Here is a 9,676-nt window from a genome sequence, read left to right on the forward strand (position 1 = left end):
ACACCTATATCCATGGGAGATAACAAAAACCTTCTCAGTTGTTTGGATATGTTAGCTATGTATATTTGAGATATTTTGGTAATATAAAGTGCTTTAATTTACAAAAAAAAAAATTAATGACATTTTTTAGATTTTTGTGTTTATCAAATTGTTGTATATATTGAGATACATGTGTTATAAATCTTGCATCTTTATAATAGAGTTAGTAATGATGCTAGGAGTAGTAGGGAAAAAAATATAAATAATAAGGGGTAGTAAATGCTTACTAGTGGCAAGGAATAAATGCAAATCACTAGTAGGTAATGAATGCTAACTAATAGTAATTGGTTCATTATTTGCTCATATTTTTCAACATGTAAAATTGGAAAACCATAAATACTTTATGGGTTTTATTTTCCTATTTATTGAGCCCTAATGTTGAAGAAAAACATAGTATATGAGTTTTAACTTAGTGTTGCATGTTGCCAAACTTTGTGACTTGTAACCATTTAGTTGTTGTGCATTAGTGTGTAGGTCAGGGTTTTCTTTGGGAAATCATTGTGTAATGACTTACTATTTATTTCATTTTTTTTTATAAGGCTACAAATGCTTGTTTAATTTTTTTTATACATTCTTCTCTCAGTGGTTAGCATGGGAAATGAATTCCACTCTACTTTCTTTCATTTGGTATCATAGCATAATCACCTCAAATCCAAGGTATTAGGGACAATGTTTTCTTTATGAGTGAGAACTTGCATAGAAGAAAGTATGTTGTAAGGAAATGACAAAATGGAGAAGTTTAATGGCACTAATTCCATCTTCTCATAAATCGATGAGTGGTGTTGGAGAGAAAGAAGAGAAGTCTTATCATGCTCTATTTGGTCAATTCAATATTATTACACATTTCTAGAAATATAACTACAACAATTCTCTAGAAGAAATTAGTGGATTTCTATCCCTTCAATATTTTTTATGGAAAATATTATTCACCATGAAAATGGATGATGGTAATTCTATAGTGGAGAACCTAAATTCATTTAATACTATTATGACCCAATTGATCTTAGTAGGAGTGAATGGATGAAGAGGATTGTTGTATAACCCTTTTAAGTTCTTTGTTAGATTCACAAAACAACTTGGTAATGGCCATTAGAAGCTTTCTGAAGACATTGATGCTTGATGAGGTTGTGGTAGCTTCTCTTGGAAGAAATGAGCTAGAAAACCCTTGAATCTATTTGTGATTCCTTCACTATTCATGGAAAATTATAAGAAAAATAAAAGAGATCAAAGGGTAGATCCAAATCTCATGGGAAACATAAGTCTTTTGGAAAGTCCAAGGAAAAAAGTTGGAACTACCACAAGGTTAGGAATTTCAAAAGATATCACAAAGATAGAAAAGGAAGAATAAGAAAGAAAATGATTGTGATGAAAAATCCTTTTAGAATGATGGTAGAGATGCCTTCATTGCAATTTTGACAACTCATGTAAGGTCAAAGTGATGGTTGATAGACTTTGAATATTCCTTCCATATAAATTCACATCAACTTCTTGAGTTGTCAATATATGACCATAGTAGAGTCTTATTAAATTCTCTAATAAAAAAGTGAAAAGTATGGATAGATTTTTGCACATTTCAAAGTTGACATAGAACCTTATTGGATTATACACACCAAAATGAAGGACAAGCGTTGATTGCATTACGATAAAAATGATACACATAAATACATTTTATGAAAATTGGATCCAAATTCCAAGGTCTCTTGGACTCCAAATGATGATTCATGTCCCTCAACATAACCCTTATAGATTAGGCATCTAACATTCCCTCCCTTAATCAAGGTGGGTTCTTGTGTTTCTAAGTAGAGAGATTAATACACTACAACAAAACCAGCGATTTGCGCCAGATTTAGCGCCAGATTTTAGTGCATTTTTTTTGTAATTGTGATGAGCAACCTGGCGCTAAATCTGGCTCTATTGTACAATTTTTAAAGCGTCCTTTTTTGCACCTGATTTTGCATCCTTTTTCACGCTAGATTTTGCATCATTTTTTACACCAAACTATGCATCATTTTTTGTGTCAAATTTTGAACCAAGATTTGCATCTTATTTTATGACAGGTTTTGCTTCTAGTTTTGTGTCATTTTTTGCATCTATTTTTCATTCTCTTTTGCTTCCTATTTTGTTTCATTCTTTGCTTCCATTTTTGCACCATCATTTGCATCAAGTTTACACTGTATTTTGAATCCAATTTAACGTCTTTTTATGCATCCAGTTTGTGTCAGTTTTTGCATCTAGTCTTACGCCAGGTTTTGTATCTAGTCTTACACTAGTTTTTGCTTCTATTTTTGCACCAGCTTTGGTGCCTATCTTTGCACCATGTGTTGAATTTGATTTAGCACCAAATTTTGCATCCATTTTTGTGCCCATTTTTGCATTTTTTTTTGGACCATTTTTTACATCCACATTTACGTTTGATTTGTCTCCATTTTTCCCATCTCATTTTGCACCATATTTTGCGTCATTTGTTTCATCCAATTTTGCATCATTTTTAACACCATCTCTTGCATCTAATGTTACATCATTTTGAGCATCCAAATTTGCATTTATATTTGCATCTTATGTTGAGTCATGTGTTGTGTCCACCTTTGCATCTTATTTTGTGTCTAATGGTACATTCAATTTAGAGCCATTTTTTACGTCTACTTTTGTATTTGTTTTTGCACCAAATTTTGCATCCAATTTTAAGCTATATTATGCCCCTTTTTGCACCATTTTTTTGTGTCTACTTGTGTCCAATGTTGCACCATTATTTACACCGACTTTTTCATCCAATTTTGCATTTTTTGGTGTCTAGTTTTACATCATTTTCACCATCCAAATTTGCATCTTTTTTTGCCTCATTTTGTGTCCACATTTGCATATAATTTTGTGTCTGAGTTCGAGGCTAAATTTGCATGTGATTAGGAATCATTTTTTACATCCAATATGGCATCCTTGGTTTCACCTTTTTTCAGCCCCATTTTACATCTTGTTTTATGTCTTTTCTTACATCTTTTTTTTTCCTTTTTTCCACCCAAGTTTGCATCCCAAATTTACACCATTATTTGCATCATCATTTGGCATATTAATTTGTAACGTTTTTTGCTTCTTTTTAACGCTCAACTTTGCATCTTATTTTACATCTAGTTGTTGTCTTTTTTTGCATATAATTTGGTGCCCATTTATGTGTCCTTGTTTTTGCCCAATTTGATATCCTTTTGTATGCCATGTTTTGTTCCCTTCTTTGTGTCAACTATTGCACAATTTTTCACTTCTAATTTAAAACACTTTGTATGTCAATTGTTTGCATTTTGTATTAATTCCTAGTTTAACATCCAATTTTACTTTCAATTTTGCATCCATGGTTACATCCGCATTTGACTTCTTATATAGAGTATATTTTTCTTTACATATATGACCCCCTTTATAGATTCATAGTGAAATATATGATAGTTTCTAAATATCATTAAAGCAAATATCACAATTCAAAATCATTTGTAAAGAAATTTAAGAGAAATTGACAACATCCATCCAAAAAAATAACAATGTGTCATTAACAATTTTCAAAACATGTATAAAATAGCAACATAATACTAATAAAATCAGTATTATTTTTAATCAAAACAAGTAAAATTCAAATATGATTAACAAATCAAAATATTTCATGAATATCGTTATTCTACGATAAATTAACAACATACATAAATCAAACTCATCGTATGATTACAAAATCAAAATGTCTCATTGATATAGGGTAAATTCACAACACCCATCTAAACATAACAATGTCATTCTACACAATAATTTCTTCATAAAAAACAATGCATGTGCATGCCTAGCTACCACCACCAAGATCATCCTCATGATCATCTTGACCATCATCATTACTATGATCCACATCATCACCAACACCGCAACTATCATCATCATCTCCTCCTTCACCACCATCATCCTCATCCTCATCATCTCCTGATATATGTTGAACATAATTTGGATCATCGTCTTGGCAATCATTACCTATAGCATTCTGAAAAAAAAAAATCAATATTACATGTTAGTATTAATTACATAACACAACGCATGTTTTTGTTATACAATGTTAACCATAAAATGACGTAAGATATAATATCTAATAGTACTAAAAAATAAAATGAAAATATGGTTTAAAAGTATATTGGAAATCCAACTAAGATTACATACCATAGAGTCCATCCAAACAACAAATTCAACCCATCTATTTTGCTGCAGCACCTCCTTTTCCAAATGATTTGGAGGTTTTCCATATTTTAGTTCTTGTCAATCAGTAAATAGGGAGAAATTAGATAACAATGACTTTCTTCTAGTAAAAAATTTATTAAAAAAATATCACATGTTTAATATACTTACAAAGGTTGTTATCAGTGCTTTTAAACCTTTCTGGCCACTACGATGAGTGACTTTTGTCTTGGTTAACCTCGCCCAACCCCAGAACCAAACCCAGTTACTTTTATAAAACCTTAGTATCCACCCTTCAAATCATTAACAACATCATATGGAATGGGTGTAACTGTCTCCAAAACAGCCCCCTCAACTATAAATCCTGGCTTAGGGCCCTCAGGCTGCCTCTTGGTGCTGATGATCTCACCACGTGCTTTGGCCTCTACCTTCAATTGGTCATTGTTTTTTCTTCTTAATATAGCATCCTCCGCACACCTAGACGGTTGCACATGCTCAATTCGTACATGAATTCTCTTCTTGATTATCTTGTTACGAACCTGATCATCAAACAGAATTTTAGCATAGAACAAAGAAAGACAAAAGAACTCCATCCCAATTGCATTTCCACCAATTCTTTTACAGTAACCATATGATCCAACAGTTCTAACAAATGAATAAACAAGAGGGCACTAAAATGAAAACAGGCATGGATTATCAATCTTAGTTCATTTAATCACATCCTGAGAAACCAATGTCACCAATCCTATGCACTAGACTGCCATGCAGCCTTATTAGTGCAAATACGTACAACATTTATGCAAAAAAAATGCAAGACAAGCACAAACAAGCATACTAGTTGCAATAGATGGGTATCCAAAGACTGAAATAAGGTGCCACTGTGATGATAAAAAAAAATAGATGATATAACACAAGATGTACAAACCAGGGTTCATGCTCATATCGTTGAAAGAGCAAAGCCATACAGAAAATCTCAAATAAATTTCAGAATATGTATTGTTTATTAAGAAATATAAAATCCATTTTATGATCCCAAACACCATTGAAAAAATAGATTTACTTAATAAATTAGAGGAAAACACCACCGATATAAAAGATGGTGCATCAGCAATTATCTAATGGCATTCGTCTAGATGCATTGGCAATGCCAATAGTTTCATTCCTTACACTTGAATCCCCAACAAGAAAAAACAAAAAAGGCATGATGCCGCACTAATAGTCTTTTTCTATCCAAAAAGATAGATTCCAGATTCCAGTACAAGAAACTGAAAATGAGATGAGATCGTAGGAGGGAGTTCCTAAAGCAAAAAATTATATCTAAGAGACAAGGCAATTTAAGAAACATAAACATAAAATAATTCCATCGAAAAAGGTTTTGAAAAGATACTAACAGTGCAAATGACATGTTAGTTTGGATAATAAACATGAAACCATCCATTGTAGTATCACAAATACTCTAGTGGAGAGAAAATCTTTCCAGTTCTTTACAATCACTCCAAGACAGAAAAACTATAATCAAGAAATACTGACTCTCAATCATTCCAAGCCATAAAAGCAAATACATCTTAATCAAAGAAACTTTTATCCCAGCTCTCACAAGGTCAAAAAGAACATGTATAATCAGTAGTAGATAAGCTGTAGTAGGACTTGAACCAAGAGGAATCAAGTAAATACTTATAGAAAATCATCCCAAAAGCTATGTCACAACGTTCACAGAACTTCAATCTTGAGGTTCAAAATTTGGCAAACCTTAAAAAAAAATTGAGGTTTAACAAAACTTATCAAACGCCATAGTCATTGACCAAGTCCATAAGCTCAGAATTCATAACTTCATGTCATAACTCAGGTTTGTCATCTACCCTTGCAGTTTCCATGTTCATGACAGCATTTTTTATGTTTATTGATGTTTATTCCTTACTATTTTATGAGATATTTCATGGCAAACTTCATCATAAAACTCGAACTCAAACCAAAGTTAATAATTGCCGGACCCAAACTCAAACCCAAGCCATGAGACTTAGCCCAAAAGTACAAAAGGGAAACTCCTATATAATTTGGAGGTGTTAGGTATGAAAGGAAAAATGTAAATCTCATTAAATTAAATGCATCATATTCGCCCTCAAATAATGCAGACATTACATATGATTTAACATTAAAATGTCTCTAGCACTCATGGCTCAGCTTAGTTGGCAATGGAAAAACCAATTCTAAGGTATTTTGGGCTTATATCATATAAACCCCCAACTAGTAACGATGGCCCACACGCCAGCACTAGCAGGTAACTTGTGACTCAACGGTGGCCCACACGCCATCACTAGCAGGTAACTTGTGACTTAGCAAGGGCTAAAATATCCATATAAACAATGGCCCACAAGCCAGCACTAACAGGTAACTTGGGACTTGCAAGGGCCAAAATGTCCAAATAAACAATGGCCTATAAGCCAGCACGGACAGGTAACTTGTGACTTAGCAAGGGCCAAAATGCCCAAATACATACCCACGGGTTCGAAGTTCAAACCCCTGGGGTACATCTCCCCTTCTGGCCTGGTCACAGTAGGATTAATGTCTCATTGGGGATTTGAACCAGGGTGATGAGTATGAAACCTACCTCCCAACCATTCAAACCATTGACACTTGACTGCCAAAACAGTTTTAAGTTTCCAATAAAAGCACCAGTCAAAGGGGCTAAAATGAAATCACATTTAATCAGGAAAAACTATAGGAAGATTTGAATGTGCTTACACCTGCCCTGTGCCATCCACACGAAGCCATGGGGAAACGCCCGACGACGATAAAGAGCTCATGAAGGCATACTAAAATATGGGACTCTTAAGCAGTCTTTGCATCATAGTAACATCAAAGCTGAATGTAGCAGACTAGAACAATTTATCGCTGCGAAGATTCATAACAGGGATGCACATTCCAGAGCATGTATCTAAAGTTAAAATACATGATCATAGAAAAACTTTTACGAGTGATGACGAACAGAATATGAAACGAAAACCATCTGCATATTCGTAACAGGGACGCCAACTCATAAATTTAATATTAAACCTGATTATAAATAAGTTTTTTCAAGGTGCTTAAAAATAAATTTTACTATTGTGATTACAAGTCGCTTATAAGAGGAAAGAAAATCTAGCCACGTTTAACCCGATTGTCAATTTTACTGATTAATAAGGGAGCGCAAACTTATTGCAATAATGCACATCTGTTTAATCGGAATAAAATAAAACAACAGATTTAACGAGAACTTGATAAAAGAATCGAAGATTTTCTCGTCATTTATTCGAAAACTGCACCAACAACCAACCTAAAATACTATAAATGTACTTTGCCAAAATACATCAAGCTGAAAAGACACGCACGATCGACTTCCATTAGACTCAAAACACGATACTCAGAACACATTTTATGGGGAAACAAAATTTAATGGAAAAAGATCGAATGTGGGAGAAAATAAAATAAAATGTAGAACCTCTTTGTTCATTTCGACACGGATTGCCCGCTTGGTAACGTTCCAGACAACACCGGTGCGGCCATGGTATAACTTATGATTCCTTCAAAGAAGCGACCCAAGCCACAACAGTTGAAAATAGATGAGTATACAATGGCAAAAGAACATGATTGGCAAGCTAAAAGGGTTGAGCTGGTATAGTATGTCATCCAAAGTAACATGAAAATTGAAATCAATATATTAATGGGTAAATTTTCCAGTGCAGATCTACAATTTCAGATAAGAGAAAATCTAGTAAGGCTATAAATAGGGCAAACCTGATTATGGCACCCAAAATATCTAATTTAACAACAACAGACTTAACCGTTTCAAACAAAGAATTAGTCTACGCAGCAGTTAGAATACAACAGTGTCTACCTCATTTTACCATACAATATATATAACGATCTTAATGTTTAAAAACCCATAACGGCAAAAGAAAACCACTGAATCATGAATCAGAACAAGAAGAAATTCAGAGTTATAAATGATCAAATACGACACTGCTTTAAGAGGTAAACCCAGATCGTTTGAAAGGGGTTATTGAACTCTAGTTCCAGAAAAATGGAGCTTGTCTAAGAACCTTGACAGCTTAAATGGGGAAAAACATACTAATCTTGAAAACCACGGATTTTAAGGGGTGAAGGTGACGCCTAAACCCCATCTCAAGTCAGGGTAAGCATGGAGAGACCAAAGCATCAAATTTTCTGAATAAAATTATTGATCGGCCCTAACCATTGAGGTTTCGACCAGTGATTTGCATATTTCCCAGTAGAACGAAAATACCCACTAAGAAAGGGGGAGAAACTATGAATCCGCAACTTCTCTGAAAATATTTATGTCCAAACTCAGGTTTGGGCCTTGCAAGCGCCACATTAAAACAAATATGAAATCCTTCAAAAAATCATACAACCCTGGTCACACATCAAGAGCGAATTCGGGCCAAGTCCCAGAACCCCTGACACAGCAAAGACGAAATAAAAGTAAAGTACTCACTTGTGAGGCATACCCTTGTGAATCGAACCATTGACCTTAATATCCACGTACTGCCCTATCTTGTATGTCCTCAGATATGTGCTGAGAGGGGCATATCCCTTCTTCCTGAAGGGCCTGGCGAACAGGTCCCTCGTCCGAGCTCGCACTCCATGGCCTGCCGGCATATTCTCCTCCCTCGGTGGATCCGCTCTTCCTGCTGCTGCTACTGCAACTCCTCTCTCGTCAAACTCAAAAGAATTTATGTAAAGGGTAACAAGGGTTTTTGTAAACCCTAATTTTTCCAAACTCGGGTTAAGGTAAGGTTAGGGTTTGATGGGGTTAGGGTTCGGGGGTGTGGGTAGGGTTTGGTATAATTTATACTTCCCAACAATGAAGTAAAAATGTATATTATTATTTAATAATATAAAATGTTCCATTTATAAGGTTTTAATGCAACATGGAAGGTTAACGAGTTGGGGGTCATAAAGTTATCCTTACATATGAGGTTTGATTATTTAAATAAAAATAGAAATTATAATTATAATTTTAAACTTTACATATTTATTTATTTAATAAAAGTTATTAAATTTCAAGCGAATATTACAAATTAAATATAGTCGGAAATGAGTATATAAATTGAAGATGGATTATGATTCTAATTTAATTATAATGAGAAGGGAATCTAGAATGTGTATATAAATTGAAGATGGATTTTGATTCTAATTTAATTATAATGAGAAGGGAATCTAGCATATATATATTAGATTAAAAGATGTTAGAAATTATTTGATTTAAGAATAAAGCATCAAGAATATATAATGAGTTTGGGTATAATTTAAATTTAACATATTAATTTATATCAACATGTTAGTGTGGGTATGATTTAAATTTAGCATATTAATTTATATCAACATGTTATTGTGGTGGTCACTAAATTCATGAGAAAATTAGACCTTCTTTTCCATTTTAGAT

General features: G+C 33.6%; 1 pseudogene across 1 annotated transcript; it reads right to left on the reverse strand.

Moving 5' to 3' along the window:
* Nucleotides 1-3,949: 3,949 nt before the first annotated feature.
* Nucleotides 3,950-8,956, reverse strand: LOC149149824 (large ribosomal subunit protein eL21x/eL21w-like; annotated as a pseudogene). The gene is made up of 5 exons (XR_016262764.1): nt 8,722-8,956; nt 7,712-7,783; nt 4,405-4,772; nt 4,219-4,310; nt 3,950-4,045 (listed from the first exon to the last, which is right to left on the reverse strand). The product of XR_016262764.1 is annotated as a large ribosomal subunit protein eL21x/eL21w-like (transcript).
* Between the last annotated feature and the right edge of the window lie 720 nt (nt 8,957-9,676).

This window comes from Pinus tabuliformis, chromosome 9 (assembly GCF_031772625.1).
Source record: "Pinus tabuliformis cultivar Carrire ecotype Pingquan chromosome 9, CPIR1, whole genome shotgun sequence".
Classification (NCBI taxonomy): domain Eukaryota; kingdom Viridiplantae; phylum Streptophyta; class Pinopsida; order Pinales; family Pinaceae; genus Pinus; species Pinus tabuliformis.